Here is a 17,500-nt window from a genome sequence, read left to right as displayed (position 1 = left end):
AGCAGTCTAATCTAAAGCCCAATAAAACTGTCAGGAGATACCACGAATGAAGTATAAAGGATGTCCACGGGCTGATGGGGTTAGACTTTATGTTCTCTGGATAAGATACGATGAAAGCTCCTCTTATGACGAATATATTTCCTTAGTTGCGAGGAGTTTCTTTTTGGCGAATAAAGTGGCCTGGGGGTGGACAGCCTAAATACCCAAGTTGGCCCAGGCACATGAGAGTTTAATTCAAATAATTTTACCTTTACTTTTACATTTATTTATTTATTGTCCAGAGCAGAAGAGATTTTTCGAAGGAGGAGAGGGGAGTTAGATATAGCATTTGTTAAGCACCTGAATGCCCGAGGTTTATCTCTAAGCTGAAGAAAATCGTCTGGCAGTGACCTAACTAAACCATAAGTGACGTGTTAAGGTTGAAGCAGTTAACCCTCTAACGGCAATAGGGAAGGAAAGTCACCAGAGGGTCGGGTCTAAATACCTGTGTTCACTGTGGCAGCTAAAGGGTTAAAGATGATCCTAAAATTTCCGCTTCAAAGGACAAACGACAAACGTGGAATCCCGTTCAGGGCGAGAGTTTGCGTCACACTACGAGAAGGCCCTCACGCAGCGAACTTAAGATACGAGGCGCTACGTTACGACCACACACGCATGGACATAAGTATTGTTTAGTCCGGCGTCGTTCCAGAGCCAAATTAGTGTTCTGTGGCGACGTTGGATGGCTAAGGTGGCGTTAGTTTGGCCAAGTTATGAAGAGTTTCGTCAGAGGGGAGGGGGGACACGGAGAAGCCCGGGAATTCAGCTCACTCTCCCGCCATCTTCCTTTCGTGTAAGCAGGCCAACTCACTCTGCGGGACGGTCGCCGCTGCACGCTAATATGATATAATTTGCATACATTATACATGCTAATACCTTAGCATCTTGTAGTGGCGTTGTTTAGAAGGTAATTCCTATCAATTATTTATGTGAATTATTTATGAAGTAAGCGCAGGGAGGGAGGAAGGAGCAAGAGGTAAGGAGTAGAAGGGCGCCTCCCTGTCTTTAAGTTGCAGTGTTTATCCTCCCGTCACTGGGGCACGTATTCTCGTCGGTCGGCGGGGCTCCCCAGCACTTCCTTATCAATTTACTGCTGTTTCTGATTCGATGATACACTCTTGTAAAGTATCAATACAGACTACTTAGATATAAAAGAAGATATAAATGAACACAAAGGAATAACAAGCTACAGATTGGAATACATACCTAAGGATGAGGTATTATAAAGTCACCTAAGTAGACTAGAAAAAACATCTAAGCCTCCAGCCCACGCAACCACCACGCAGTGACAGAATTTCCGTGGGCAGAAGTCTCTTGACAATGGCTTTCAAAGACCACATTTGTATACTCATTAAGGATTATGTTTGCATAGGATTGCTTATTTATTCGTTTGCCTCCACTTAGACAGCTATTACGACCAAGTCAGAGTTAATAGTTATGTGAAAAAATACGAAAAACAAAATATGTTCTGTGAGTTACAATTTTATGAGGTCTTGTTTATCCTGAAAAATGGATAGAATCCATTATTAGTACTTCTGCTCATTAGCTCCTTGGGCACAAATATTTCAGTCAAAACTACCGCAGACACCAGTATTTACATAAGAACATTAGAAAATGCCTTTTTGTCAGGTTCATAAATACTCAAGACACAAGCTCTTTCGACTCAACTAGTGTAGACACAAGCACTGAACACATGTTTTCTCGCTGTTAAAGAATCACAGGTACACTAAAACTGCAGAACCTGACATCTTCGCCTATATTACTGCCACAGTTTACACTCTCAGTCATTTTAAGTATCCAGTCCTTAAAACGTTTTTTTTTTTTTTTTCCAACGATGTTGGAGGAGGTTATGTTCACCTCAGTTTGTTTGTTTGTTTGTTTACTTACACAGTATCTCAAAAAGCTATTGATGAGTTTCAATGAAATTTTGTGGATATGTGGGCCGTGCGCCAAGGAAGAGTTGATTAACTTTTGGTGGTGATTTGAGTTCGAGTTCCGATTCACGACATTTTTTTGTTGTTGTTGTTCACCTGATATCTCAAAAAGTAATAGATGGATTTCAATGAAATTTTGTGGATACGCGAAAAATGGATCAAGGAAGAGTTGATTAATTTTTGGTGTTGATCTGAGTTGTCTGGTGTAGGTGTCGACATAGATGTGCGCTCTCAAAGTGCACGTAACCTGTTATTACACTGAAAGAACTGTGTCTCTGTAAGATGTTATATATATATACAGTATAGATAGATAGATAGATAGATAGATAGATAGATAGAGATAGAGAGATAGATAGATATTCTTGAAGGAGCAACTTTAGCGAACTTCTAGCATTACGGTTTTACATTTCTGCACAGAAAATAATCCCACGCGAACAAAATCTATGTTTGGGAGCCGGAATTGGCACACACGAGGAAAAAAAAAAAATCGGAATCATCCCTGGTATTCCACCACTGTAGGCTGAGACTTTCTGCACACGGCAACTATTCTAAACAACGGACCAAATTAGAACTCTCGAAATAGCATTCTGAAGAAGAGAATTAGCCTAAGAAAATGTCCTTTGCTCGTAATATATCTGACTAAATCTACCTAAGGAAGTAAGAGAATGTATTGGAAAAAAGAGTGGGGAGGTATAATGGGGAAAATGGGAGAAAACCTTGTGATATTCTTGTGGCGATGTTTGGTGGAGACACTAGGAAAAAATGCTGCTGCTGCTGCCAGTAAAGTTCGTCTGTCACTTGTCAGACTTTTGTAAACATTTACGGTATCTCTAGTCACTGAAATGGATGGCTTAAAGCAAGCTGATGCCACATTAATTCCATCACCATCAAGGTCTCTTCCCAGATGAATAAAATATCCTAGCATTAGCCAAAATACAGCTCAAAGTACGTCCTGGGGCTGAAGGGATTCATGACCCTAAATAAATCATCTATGCAAATTACAAAAGTTGCCGTACAGTAAACTGAGATGGATCAACATCCGCCATGGTGGTACGTGTGTCACCCCTGAGCCATCGTAAATACTTCAACAGTGATTTATACGACTGCTTTAAAGTACCTGGATGTCCTATTCATACTTCAGATCAACATCCAAACAATCACAGCAGTTTACTGTGTGGTTGTTGCTGTTGTTGAAGCCCAGGCTCATCCGGACGTGCACCTTGTGACCTGAACACTGAAGCTGCTCTACTCCTATAGTTCACAATCTCATTTTCAGGGGTAGATGAGGAGCTGATGGAAGTTTGTGTAATTAGGTAGCTGAGCCGCCAGGTTATATTAGTGCCACCATGTGAAGGCGTCCCTCTGCAGCACCTTGGTTGGTGTAAAGCAAGAAGATAATCTGTTGATTCCTAAGGTAAACATAATATACCAGAGCCATTATCGTATGTACTTTACAGGGCTTGTGGTATGTGTGTGGCATGCTTGTTGTTGTGTTCGGTGAATTTTATGGAATGGCTGAGTTACCAAACGTACGAAAGGGAATCCAGTCCTGCTCTTTCAGTGCTGGTTAGGGTTGTGAGACAGCGTGCATAAAAAGTAAGGATATATTCTCTCTCTCTCTCTCTCTCTCTCTCTCTCTCTCTCTCTCTCCCTCTCCCTCTCTCTCTCTCTCTCTCTCCCTCTCCCTCTCCCTCTCTCTCTCTCTCTCTCTCCCTCTCCCTCTCCCTCTCTCTCTCTCTCTCTCTCTCTCTCTCTCTCCTTTCTGAACTCGCGTCAGTGTCAAAAAGGCCCATATTTTCCAGAAAAAGTTATATACAAGCTTTACCTGAAGCCTCTCATCGTTTTCATCAGAGGTTTAGTAATATTCAGGAATAAAACGAAATGCAATATTTTATTCGAGGTGGCCAGAAGTTAACCGTTCCAGCCTGAGTACATATTATTTATTTATTTATTTATTTTATGCATGTATGTATGTATGTATCTATCTATCTATCTATCTATCTACCTGTGTGATATTTTTTGTCTTGACGATTGTATTGAACTTAGGTAGCATCTTAGTGAAAGGATTTAGTACTAAGATTTATTATTTATTATCAGGATTTATTAAGGCTTTATGTGTCTCCTACAGTTCGAAAAGTCTACCCTATGTTAGACAGTAATAACACAACATATTCGTACCGAAGTTGTTGAGGTGAGATCGTCTGAATACTTGTTACTAGAACCCTTCTCAAGTTCCTTCAGCTTCAGGCATACTAGTCTCTCCCAAGCTGCATTTAATCGCCTAGCGGTAACCATAATAAAACACACACACACACACACACACACACACACACACACACACACACACACACACACACACACACACACACACACACGAGGGGTTAATAACTTACTGTAATCCTACCCCGATGCTTGTTAGTAAAATCTGACCCTAATGTTTGTTCCTGGATCCGTCTTTAGTACGTGTTACTAAAGTCTTCCCAGCAGTGATGTTTATTCTTTTCTTTTCATTCTTGTGACCTTTAGACGATTTTATGCAGCTGTCGATTTTTTTTTTCGTTTTTTTACGCGAAGAGTCAGATATACAGTATCCGAAAAATAATCTCTTCACTGTACTAAAAACTTGGCCTACACATGTCATCTTTCTTGAATGCCGAAGAGTGACATTAGGCTAACACTGGAATACGATGGCAGTCACGAAGAAGTTCTATGGAAAGGATGTAGAGCCGTAGCACTGTCTTTTTGAGTTACGTGAAACAGGCCACGAAAGGACGAATATCTGGGCCAAGTAAAGGGGAACGAACTATAGGGAACTCAGCTAATCTGTATAAATTCGTGTGATGGCAAGAGAGAATAAGATAGAAAATGACGTTCCCGGACTGAAGGGCTAGCTAAAACCTTCCCTTAATTCTAGATACCAAAGTCTCCCCGAATCATTATCCCAGGTTAATTTACGGCTCATTTACGTGGAATTCACCTTAGCTCAATGCAGGTAAATTGAGGGAGGGCTTGTGTGTTTAATCAGTGCCCGTTCACGTCGCCATAAACTGTGGGTGAGAGCTGGGCAGTGGGGTAGTTTGATGGGGCCCGCACGTCAACACTCACTTTACTCGTCAGACCTTGCCCACTCGTTCATCGCCTTCAGCGTACGTACTCGTTTCTGCTCGTCACATACACACACACACACACACACACACACACACACACACACACACACACACACACACACACACACACACACACACACACACACACACACACACACACACACACACACACACACACACACACACACACACACACACACACACACACACACACACACACACACACACACACACACACACACACACACACACACACACACACACACACACACACACACACACACACACACACACACACACACACACACACACACACACACACACACACACACACACACACACACACACACACACACACACACACACACACACACACACACACACACACACACACACACACACACACACACACACACACACACACACACACACACACACACACACACACACACACACACACACACACACACACACACACACACACACACACACACACACACACACACACACACACACACACACACACACACACACACACACACACACACACACACACACACACACACACACACACACACACACACACACACACACACACACACACACACACACACACACACACACACACACACACACACACACACACACACACACACACACACACACACACACACACACACACACACACACACACACACACACACACACACACACACTTTAATCATCATATTCTTTCTTTATCAGTCTTAGCCTTTTCATTCATAGCCTTTCCGCATACACACTTGTTTTTACTCATCATGCACTTTATTTGTCATACTCACTTTACTCATACTGACTCATTTGAATGATGAGTGTTATGAAGTCCGTAAGTGTGAATGTTTATGCCTATGAGGTGGATTCAGGATTCCTGGGGATTGAATAGTGAAGGAGTGAGAGTGTGGCCCATTTAACACAACAGACTGTGGGTTAGTTCTCCTTCTATCGTTTTTTTCTTGCTCTCTGAACCCTACCTCACCCCATCCTTAAGTGGGAAGAGAGATTTTGATGATGACGATGATGATGATGATGAGATTTTCAGTTTACTCATCATACTCATTCATCCTACTCATTATACTTACACATTTTACTCATTAGATACGTTTTATTTATCATACTCATCACACTGACTCTTCTTCTCTCTCACTTTCCTGACTCATTTACCATCAAGCTCACCTGACTGACTCATCATGTTCATTCAGTCATATTCACGCTGCTTATCATACTCATTTTCTGACTTTATTCAACATACTCCATTTCTGGATTAAGCAGTAACCACCCTTGTCATAGCTACCCAATTTACTATTCATGCCTAATGTATTTGCTCATCACACTCAGTTCACACATCATACTCATTTTACTCATTATGCCTACTTTACTCATCACACTGACTTTACTCATCATGTCCACTTCACTCATCAAGCTCATTTCACTTATGTTCACTTTTCTCATCATACTTTACTCATCGTGCTTTACTTATCAGGCTCACCTTACTCGATGTACTCTTTACTCATTATATGCATTTTACCCCTCAGACTCACCTCACTCGTCCCTCACCTTCCTTGCGACTCACTTTAACCATGATAAACACACTCACTGACTTCATCTCCCTCATCCTAGTGCCTCATTGTCATTATCTCATTAACTCAGTCTCCGCATCCTTCTCTGACCCCCGGTGAAGAAGTCAAGATAAACATTGTGTATTATCAGTGGTATGTCAGAATAACTCAATCTAGCAGTAGTTACAAAGTTCACAAGATCTCCTAATCCTTTCAACCCGGGGACGTAATTTCTAACTCTACCTTGGCTACCTCCAAGAGTATGTGGCAAGCTCTGGGTAGACCATGAACAGTGAAAAAAACAGTCTCTCCATTAATACCTTCATAACCCGTTGTCTCTCACCAAGCTAAATTCGTTTGAAGAGAAGCAGTTATACTAAAAAAAAAAAAAAAAAATGGCAAGTTACTGGATTCAAAAGGTTAAGCCAGTGTAGTTCAGTGTATGAGGCCTGGTCTGCCCACTAATCTACCAGGGTTCAGTTTCTGGGAGGTCTATTGAGGGATATTTGCATACAAGGTACTGTGCGTTATAGGAGAGAAAAATGAGAATTATCTGCCCCGTCAACTGCCAGGGACATTAGTGTGTGTTATCTGAGAAGCATATAACATTCTCAGGTTCCTGTGACTCACTCTCAGGTAAGTATAAGTCTGATGTTAGCCTGAATAATATACTATATTACATTTAATCTAGCTTGGCCTGAAATTATCTCCCCGTCCTGAATGCAAAGTTATAACAAAAGATTAACACTAGAAAATTATGCAAGTGCTATGAAAAGCATATAGAGCCACAGTACTGGCTTGTTCTCCAACTGAGTTACATCAAATAGGCAACAAAATGACCAATATCTGGGCCAAGATAACTGGAAAAAAGTATAGCATTGATGACTGCGTACATAAACTACTAGAGCTGACGCGACCATGACAGGGTTAAAATATCCACAGCGATAATCTATTTATTAATTCTAGACCGCCAACACTAAATTCATCAGGTCTTCTAACCACACCGCCACCACACCAGACCACCACCTCACAAAAATACAATACCGATCTCTTACACCATCCTCACCCTAGCAATTACCCCCCAGTCCACACCACCATCACCACTACGCTGCCATTATATCTAACCACCCCAACACCACCGCTACACCAGCCCCCAACACCAGTTCTACCCTAGCATGTGCCTTCCAACATACATCACCATCTACACCACTAGACCACCACTGCACCTCCTACTCTACGTCACATCCCACACCACTGCACCATCACCAAAATCACATCACCTCCTAATAGCTACACCACTTCCTGTATCACAACACCACCTCCTACACCACAACTCCATTTCTTATACCACAACACCACCACCTATACCACAACACCATCTTCTACACCGAAACACCACTTCCTACACCACAACACCATCTCCTACACCACAACACAACCTCCTACACCATCACACCACGCCACTACACCACCTTACCACCTCCTACACCACCTCTGACATCACCATACCACCTCCTACCCCAAACACCACCTTCTACACCACCTCCTACACCACTATACCACCTTCTACACCACCCCGGGGCGGGTATTTAGAGCCGCTAGCACCTGCCCCGTCTCTCCGCCGTGTTGGAACATGACCCGAGTGGCATAGCTGAGATGGCGCCGAGGATAACATAAGTCCTCCCTCCCCTCCCCTCTGTGTCTCTTTTTCTTTCTCTCTCTCTCTCTCTCTCTCTGAGTGTGTGTGTGTGTGTGTGTGTGTGTGTGTGTGTGTGTGTGTGTGTGTGTGTGTGTGTGTGTGTGTGTGTGTGTGTGTGTTGCACAGTCCCTATCGCTCCTCCACCACCATCAATATCACCCTCTCATCATCCATATCAACACCATCACCACCTTTATACCGGTAGTGGATGTTTCGTGCCCATGCCATTTCTCAACAAGTCGTTTCGTCACCACGTCGTTTCGTACCTGCGTCATTTCGTAACTAAGACTCTTCGTACCGAACTTAAACCAATGAATAATTATGACTACATTGAAATTATACTTTGACTTTGACACCCCAATTTGTGACGTAAATCTGCAGCCTGTTAACACTCATTTCCTGTGTTTATAACGCCTTTTATGAGTTAATCCATTTGAAGATGTGCGAACCGAAGTATACCTGGAACAAAATACTAAATGTTGTGGGTACAAAATGGTCCCACCCACCCTAGGGATTAGGCCTAATTTGTTTACATTGTTTGCTAGAGTTCAGGGGAAAAAATGATCGAACAATGTACCGGATGATTTTCTGCACTGGATGATCATGAAGCAGACAACAAGGCCTTATGTCACACATGCTGCCAGCTTCCACACGGATATATGGCCCGAACGAAGATAATGAAACGTAATTTTTTATACTAGCCTTTGAACTTTTTTTATTATTTGACAGTTTTTATATTATGATTGTTAATTATTTCAATTATTACTTGACGACGACTACATACTATTTCATTATACTTATAAAACAATCAATTACCGATGTTTCTTTAATCATAATATACAGTAATTGGACATTTATTGCGTGAAGGTGAGAAATGTACTGGTAACGAGATGACACTACTACGAACACAGTAGTTACGAAACGTGTTAGTACGAAATGATACGGGTACGAAACGATTGTAATCCATCCTACCATATCACCATCCTCATCGCCACTATCACCATCATTTCACAACTATCAGCACTATTGCCAAGCTACCACCACTATCACCCTATTATCACCAGCGACATAGAAAGCACAGACCACCTCATGTATGTTTCCGGTGGGGTGGTTAGGGTGAGGGATGTGGCTGGAAGGGTGATGGTGTTAGGGTGGTTTTTGTCCCCTAGTGCTTCGTGGTTCTACATTCCCGACCTTCACCCTTCACCCTTTCTTCTCCCTTTATTCATACCGACCCATTTTCACCCTTTATAATATTTCACCCTCGTTCGGCCTCGTCTTTACTCCTCCTTTCTCCTCACCCACAATCACCCCCTTCCCATCACCCTTACTCCACCCTTCCCCTCCACCAAATTCCATTTGATCTTTCCCTTACTAACCCAGCCTCTCCTCATGCTTTATTACCCCTTCTCTTCACCCTAATTCACCCTTTCCCTCCCACTTCCCCCTATTCCTCCCTCTCTTCCTCACTCTTTCATCCTTATTCACGCCTTCCCTCATCCTTCTCCTCTACACTTACTACCATTTCCCCTCGCCTTACTCACCCCTTCCCATCAGCCTTCCCCCTCTCCTCTCACCCTGACTCCCCCTCTTCTCCCTTTCCTTCGCCCTCCCTCCTCCCTCCCCTCTCCCTGCCTAGTTCTTAATTCCTCCTTATCCTCCACTAAGCCCGTCTCGACCCCCACTACAAGTCATTACAACTCCAGATTCAAGTTTATGTTCATTCTTGAGTTGGTCTTCTTAATCTCGTCTTTATTCTCAGCTACTTTCTTCTCGCTCAGTATAAAGCCTTAAATCCCTTCTTCATTCTTTTCTCCTTTCAGTTTTCTTTGGATATTCTGCTAAATATAACTTTTTTTTTTCTCAGCTGTCTCTCTTTTCTAAGTAAATTTAAAGCTCGCCCAATTTCTCCTCTATCTTCATCTTTCTTTAAATTTTCTGCTTCCTTTTTAATGTGAGCTACTTTCTTTTCTTGAATAAATTTCTTAATCTCCTTTTTCATTCTTTATCCAAATATCTACCGCAATTTCTTTACTTTGTACTTTAACATAATCTCTATCTTTATTCTTATCCCCTCTTTTCTCGATCTGAATATATTTTGACACATTCTTTATCCTGAACTCCTTTCCTCTCTTTCTGGATGAACTTTTTCAATATTATCTTTATTCTCATCTCTATATGTGTTTTCTTTAGATGCTCTGCTTAATTTCTCTTTTATTATTTATTTCGCCTTTCTCTCCCTGGATCTTCTACATAAAATCTGAGTTAGGTTTTCCTTTCTTCATCCTAAGAATATTTAATCCCTTACCCATTTTTATCCCTTTACTGTCGTTGCTTCTCCTTGCTCTTACTGTTTGCTTTCTTTCTGTGTCTTGTTTTCTTCCTTCTTTTGAATTCTGGCTCCTGTTTATAACTTTTCGTTCTTATCCATCACCTACTCTTTTCTACTCAATTTCCTTCTCGTTTGTTCTCTCCTTCCTACCTTTTCTGTCCGTGTCTCCGTATTTTCTTAAGTCTTTAGGTTCCGTTCCTCTTGTTCACTTTTCTTTACCTATTATCTGTACCTCTCTCTCCTAATATCCCACATCCTTATCTCCACTTTATCGCTTTACTGAGATTGTATACTAGGCCCTATGTTGGAGCAGAATCTTTTTATGCACAATAAAAAAGTCTGGCAGAAGCGTAAAAAAATCATGACTACTAATAAGTTTAATGGGGACTGTTTCTGATAGTCCTCCCTTTAATAATTAGCCTCGTCCACTCTAACACCTTTTCCAACAGGCTCCAATCCTCGTCCCTTCTAACAGCCCACTCCTCTACCTCCAGTCCTTTCCTTTACCCCACACCTGTACCTGCTGTCTGTGTTCTTATCTCCCTGTTCTTCTTTGGCACCTGATATCCCTTCCTTATCTGTCTACCTCCATCCGTGCCCAGCATCCTTCCCTTCTCCCCGATCTTCAGTCCCTCCCTACCTTCCTCCAGCTTACCTATCAGACACTCCTCCTGTTGCCTACTATTCATATGCTCCTTCCTACCAACCTCCGCTCTCTTATCACTTCCCTTTCCATTATTAAACACCTCTCCTCTCTCTCTGCCCCCATCTCCTTCATCAAATCACACGCCTGCCCTTTCCTGCTCCCTTCTTCAGCTTCCTTCCCATACCAAATACTCCATGCCCTCCCCTCCCCCCTCACCTCCTAGTTCCCCACCCCTCATCTCCCGCACCTCAAGCATAACATCTTGCTTTTTATTCTCTGTACTCTTTCTTGCCTTCACTTCCTGTTTTTCTGAACGTAGCACCTTCTTCTAACTAATGACGTAATTTATATCCTATTCCTGCTACACCCACACGAATAACTTAAAAATGACCTCTCGTAGTGAAATGGTTAAGGTAGGGCAACATCCAACTCCTACAGCTTTAAGTGTTATCAAAGTTAAACGTTAATGTCTAAAGTTAGGAAGATTAAAATTCATAATAGCTAATCGGAGTGCAGTGATTTATTCTTTATTCCTGCCTCATCCCTTTCAGTCCTTCCTACTTTATTCCCAGCTATACCCAGACGCCAAATGCATCGCTAACCCCTTTTCCGTTCCCCTCTTCCAACTTTTAGCTCTCTCGCTCCCAACACCCTTTTGCTAAGCCACCCATTCCCCATTTGCTCCCTAACTCAGAACCCTTCCACATTACAGTTCCTTACTCCAACTCATTTCACCCAGACACCCTCAGCCTACCTCTCTCCCACAGACATCAACCACCCTGCCATTAATCCTCGAGAATGACACCATATTCCCACATTCAAGTCCTCTCTACCCTGCCTAACTTTCCCATTCCTTTTTTGTTGCCCACCTGATCTCTCACATACCGCACATTCTCCCACCCCAGCTATTCCCTTCCCAACTCCTCTAGCAACTCCCTAGACACCTAACACCTTATATGTTAACCCTACCTTTTTTCCCAGTTCCTATCTTCATTTTCCCTGTCGTTCTCATCTTTCCTCCAGCTTGTATCCTCATTTTCTCTCACGTTCTCTCGTTGTTCTCCAGGTCCTGTCCTCAGTTACCCTCTTGTTCTTACGTTCACCCCCTCCCCCGTCTTATCCTCCCTTTCCCTCTCCTTCTTAATATTCTTCATTAGCTTCCCTGTTGCCCATTTCCGCTCACCACAACCCCTCTCTAAATTTACGGAATCCCCGCTTCGCCCCTACATTTCCCTACGGATCCTGCTCTTTGCCCACAGTTCCCCACCGCAATTCCTATCCTTCCCCGCAAGAACCCCCTCTCTTACCCCACCGGTCTCCCTCTATCCCCACCACAACACCTATTTCCCCCAAATTTTCCGCCACAACCCCACTTTTTCCCAGAATTCCCCACAACAAACCCTCCCTCTGCTCAACCCTTCCTCGGATTAACCCCTCACTTCGCTTACTCTCCCACACCCTCTCAACCCTCCACCCCAACCCCCGCACACACGCCTAACACCCCACCACTTACCCCTGAGAGTGACACCATACACACCCCAGAACAATGGACCCTCTCCCCCCGAAATATGTCCTTCCCGGATGGCTATCTTCCCGACCCCTCGCCTCGCCTCAAATTATTCCTGCCTATTGTCTCGTCCACCGTCACCTGGGACCTGTCTCTCTCCATGGATGGATGGGTGGCCTCCTGAATGGATGGGAGGCGCAGGGAATATATGGATAGATGGTGGGTCGATGGAAGGATGGATAGGTCGTCGTTGTTGAGTAACCCCGGTCTGTCTGGCAGAGCAGACCCATCACCCGCAGGCAAACAGCTACTCAGACAGGGCCGTCCCTTGCAGTGAACCGATGTTCCCTTGCGGTAGATAGCGCTCAACATAAAAAGGCGCAGGGAAGAATGTGGAGGCTTGGTTCCTGGACGGACGTCGCATTTGCGTCTCTCCATCCAGTAAACAAGGGCACCATTGTAGGCACCACATCACCCCATTATTTGGTTATTTGGGTACCATTCTTCATTGTAAATGGTTTCCTTGGTTGTAGGAAACCATTAGGCTTGTCACTCAGTGTTCAGCAACCTGAAGTGGGAAGAAGAGCATTAAAAGTGTCGCGAGGGATGCCAAAAACAGGAATAAAGGTGGGCAGACAAAGAAACAAGTATGGATTGGTAAAGAACAGATAAGTATATGGATGGATAGATAAATAAATGCAGAGATACAGTAGGTGGGCAGCAGGATGGATTTGGTTGGATGGGAGAATCATGAAATATACAGACAGACAGAGGATGGGTAAATGGATAATTGCATAGCTATTGTCTCTTCCACCGTCGCCTGGGACCTGTATCTCCCCATGGATAGATGGTGGCGGCCTGGATGGATGGGAGGGTGGGAGAATATATGGATGGATAGGGAACCCATGGATGGATGGATAGGTGGACCGATGGATGGAGGATTGGCTGGATGAAGGGACAGACGAATGAGTGAATGGATGAATGAGTAGACGGATGGATGGGTGGATGAAAGGATGGGAGGACGGATGGGAAAGTCATTGGATATGTGGATGGAGGGATGGATGGGGGGATGAATAGGTGGATGACTATACCTGCCATGGCTGAGTGGTTAACACTGTTAACTGCGAAGCTGCCGGCCTTTTAGCGCCAGGGTTCGAATCCTGGTGAGGGCAGCAGGCGTCACTCGACTCAGGTGTCCATCCATCCTTTGTGGGTTGGTAGGCAAAATGTGTCCCTTGGGTAACACGTAGGGGAGGTAACTGTGGTAACCTGTATAATATAATACAGTAGCCTTGATCCCAGGATACTGAGTGAATACCCCGCCTACGTTACGGAGATGACCACCGCAGTAAAGCGCCTCATGTCGTCTGCCCCACCACACCTATCTTACTGTCTCATCTTCCGTCACCTGGGACCTGTCTCTTGCCATGGATGGATTGGTGGCCGCTTGGATGGATGGGAGGCGCAGAGAATATACAGATAGATGGATGGAAGGATGGATGTGTGGATGAATTGATGACTGGGTAAATATTATCTCGTCCTTCACGTGGGTTTTGTCGCTCCCCGTGGATGGAGGGATGGTCGGCTGGATGGCTGGGAGGGACTGAGAATGTATGGGTAGACGGTGAATCGACAGATGGATGGATAAGTGGATAGACATGTGGCTATTATACCGTCACCTGGGCCATGGCTCTCGCATAGGTAGACGGATGGCCGGCTGGATGGATGGGAGGGTCAGAGAATAATTATATGAATACATGGTTCACGACTGAACGGATGTGTGGCTGGATGGAGAGTGATGGATGTGTGGATGGATGAACGCATAGAAAGTGGGCAAATGGATGACTGGGTGGATGAGAGGGCCAATGAATTTACTGATAGACATATGGATGGGTGGATGGATAGATGGATGGCTCTTGATTCGTCTACAGTCACCTGCGTCTTGCCTTGACAAGGATGGGTGGCCGACTGGATGGATGGGAGCGTCAGTGAACATAGACAGAGAACAGATGGATAGATGGATGGACAGGTAGATAGATAGATGGATAAGTAGATGGATGTGAGGGTCAGAGAGTATACTGATAGATTGTGGGTGAATGGATGGACAGATGGATGAATGGATGGATAAGTTGGTGTATCTAAGGGTGGCTGAATGGATAAGTACATGGATGTGACAGACAGTGAATATACAAATAGATGTTGGTCGGAAAGATGGATGGATAGATGGATGGCTACTGGGGGAGGCGGTGGCTGACGGTAGAGATGCGGCCTGCAGTCCTGATGGACCTAGGTTCGAATCTCGGCTGGGGCAGGGAACAGTTTAAGGATTTGAATTTCATAAAAAGCAGACTTTCCTGATCTACCAGATGACCCGCCGACATGTCGTAAAAATACCCCCGCTAATACCAATACACCAGTCCTGTATGAGACAGCCCTAGCATGTATTCAGCATGGACGGTGGGTGTTAGCGCCGAAGTGGTGACATGTGGAGGTGTAGGAGGACTACTGGGTCTTGGAATAGGCTACTGTCCCCGAGATATAGGCCCTGAAGCCTTTGCCCAGAGTCGGACACAAAAAAAAAAAAAAAAAAAAATCACCTGGGTCCTTTCACTGTCCCTGCATGGATAAATGGCTAGGTGTGTGGATAGATGAAAGGAAAGTTGGGTGGGTGAGAGGATGGATGAGTGAGTGGATGAATGGGTGAGTGGATGGTTTGGAGACCGTATGATGGGTGGATGAGTGGCTAGGTAGATGGGCTAATGGGTAGATGAACTAGTGGGTAGATGATTTCTTGGATGGATGGAGGGATAATGTGATAGAGACTGATGAGTAGATAGGTGGGTAGATGGATAGATAGGATACCATTGTCTTGTCTACCGTCATACAGCCACTCTCTCTCTTTCGTGGGTGGGTAGATGGACTGAAGGATTGGAGGATGAGCGAATGTACAGAAGGATAGATAAACGGATTATCAAAATTGGGAGAATAAATGATCTGTCTGTCTGTCTATCTGTCTGTCTGTCTGTCTGTCTGTCTGTCTGTCTCTCTCTCTCTCTCTCTGCATATTTATGTATGTATATATGAACAGATACATATATATCCATGTGTTTTTTTTATTTAACTAAGACTGTTCACGTTATTACTTTATTCTCGTTTGGCTGTGAAGTGGTTGGTAACTTTATACATTTACGTATTCACAAACCATCTTACACGCAACTTAAACTCAAGTGTATGAATATGGTCCCAGGTCCTTTGTCTCCTGCGTACTCTCACGGTTAAAGTTTCGCGGAGCTTAAGTGAAAATTAGCATGCGTTAACTATGCGTCTTTGTCGTCGCCATCAGTGCCAATAAAAAGCCCAGACTATGGAGTGGCCGGACGTGTAGGGGAAGTAAAAAGTGAAAAATTGGCAGGAAGCTATCGTAAAAAGAGGAGGTATGGCGGAATAGGTGAGCGAGAGGGAAGGGGCAAGAAGATAATCCGACGAGTGTACCAGATCGACTCTACATCATATCATATCCCCATTAATTGCAAAATTTACTTATCTCTTCAAGTAAGCCTTTGTGTTGCAATGTTAAAACTGAGAAATAATAGTTACTTAACTCCTTCAGCTCAATGATGCAGTTATGTATTTAGTTCTTGCTTTCCTCAGGTGATCTTACTTAAAAATGATAGCCAGTAGCGAAAGAGTTAAGAAGGCAATATCTAACCTCTCCAGCGAAATGAATCTTACAGGAAGAGTCCCAGCACAAAGAGTCATATTCTCGTTGGCGTAGGAGACTTGGGAGCATTTGTTCCTTAGCGGTTTATTTTGCATATTACACCTTATTATTCTCTGGTAAGTTATTCATATCCTTTTCCTTATCCACACAGTTCGCATCGTGACACATTAAACGATATAAAGGTGTTACGTACAAAATTAGTCGCTACAGTTGAGGTGTTAGGAAATATCCCATGTCAGCCAATACGCGGGCCACAGTGTGACTATAATTTCTCGATCCCACTTCATTATTTCACTTCAGTATTGAGAAAAGTCTACAGCAGTGCCATTACAAGATAACATTAAGGTGTCCAGTGCAAAATGAATCGCTTGGGAAGGGGTGTTACGAAATCTCTCAAACTTGCGAAAGGATGGACCATTATCGTCTGACCGAACTCTCCCGATCCTATTTTGTTATCTCACTTCATTTTTTACCACAGTTTGCAGCAGTGTCATACAAACGAGTATGAAGGTGTCAAATGCAAAATAAATGCCTATGAAGGAGCTGTTACGAAATCTCCCAAGCTAGCGAAAACATGGACAATCATCGTATGATCGAACTCTCCCGATTACACTTTCTTTTTTCCTTATTTTCTTTTTTTTATCCCATTTCTTTATCAACACAATTAGCCTCAGTGAAATACAGGAGAGGGTAAAAATGTTATGTGAAGAATAAATCATTAAGGAAGAGATGTTACGAAGCCACCCAAGCCAGCCAAAACACTGGCCATCATCGTGTGACCGAACTCTCCTGATCCCACTTTGTTTACCAGCCTCCCGCCGCGTACCCTGCCCCTGTCAGGCGGATGGCGGCTAATTACTCGATTTATTAGTCAATTACTCGTGTTCGCCAGCCCCCGCCGGGAGTTAAGAGGTGGGGGG

Source organism: Coenobita brevimanus, chromosome 84 (assembly GCF_032717465.1).
Source record: "Coenobita brevimanus isolate Jiangsu-jjx chromosome 84, ASM3271746v2, whole genome shotgun sequence".
Lineage (NCBI taxonomy): Eukaryota > Metazoa > Arthropoda > Malacostraca > Decapoda > Coenobitidae > Coenobita > Coenobita brevimanus.
The sequence above is the reverse complement of the archived record's forward strand: the minus strand, read 5'-3'. Positions refer to the sequence as shown.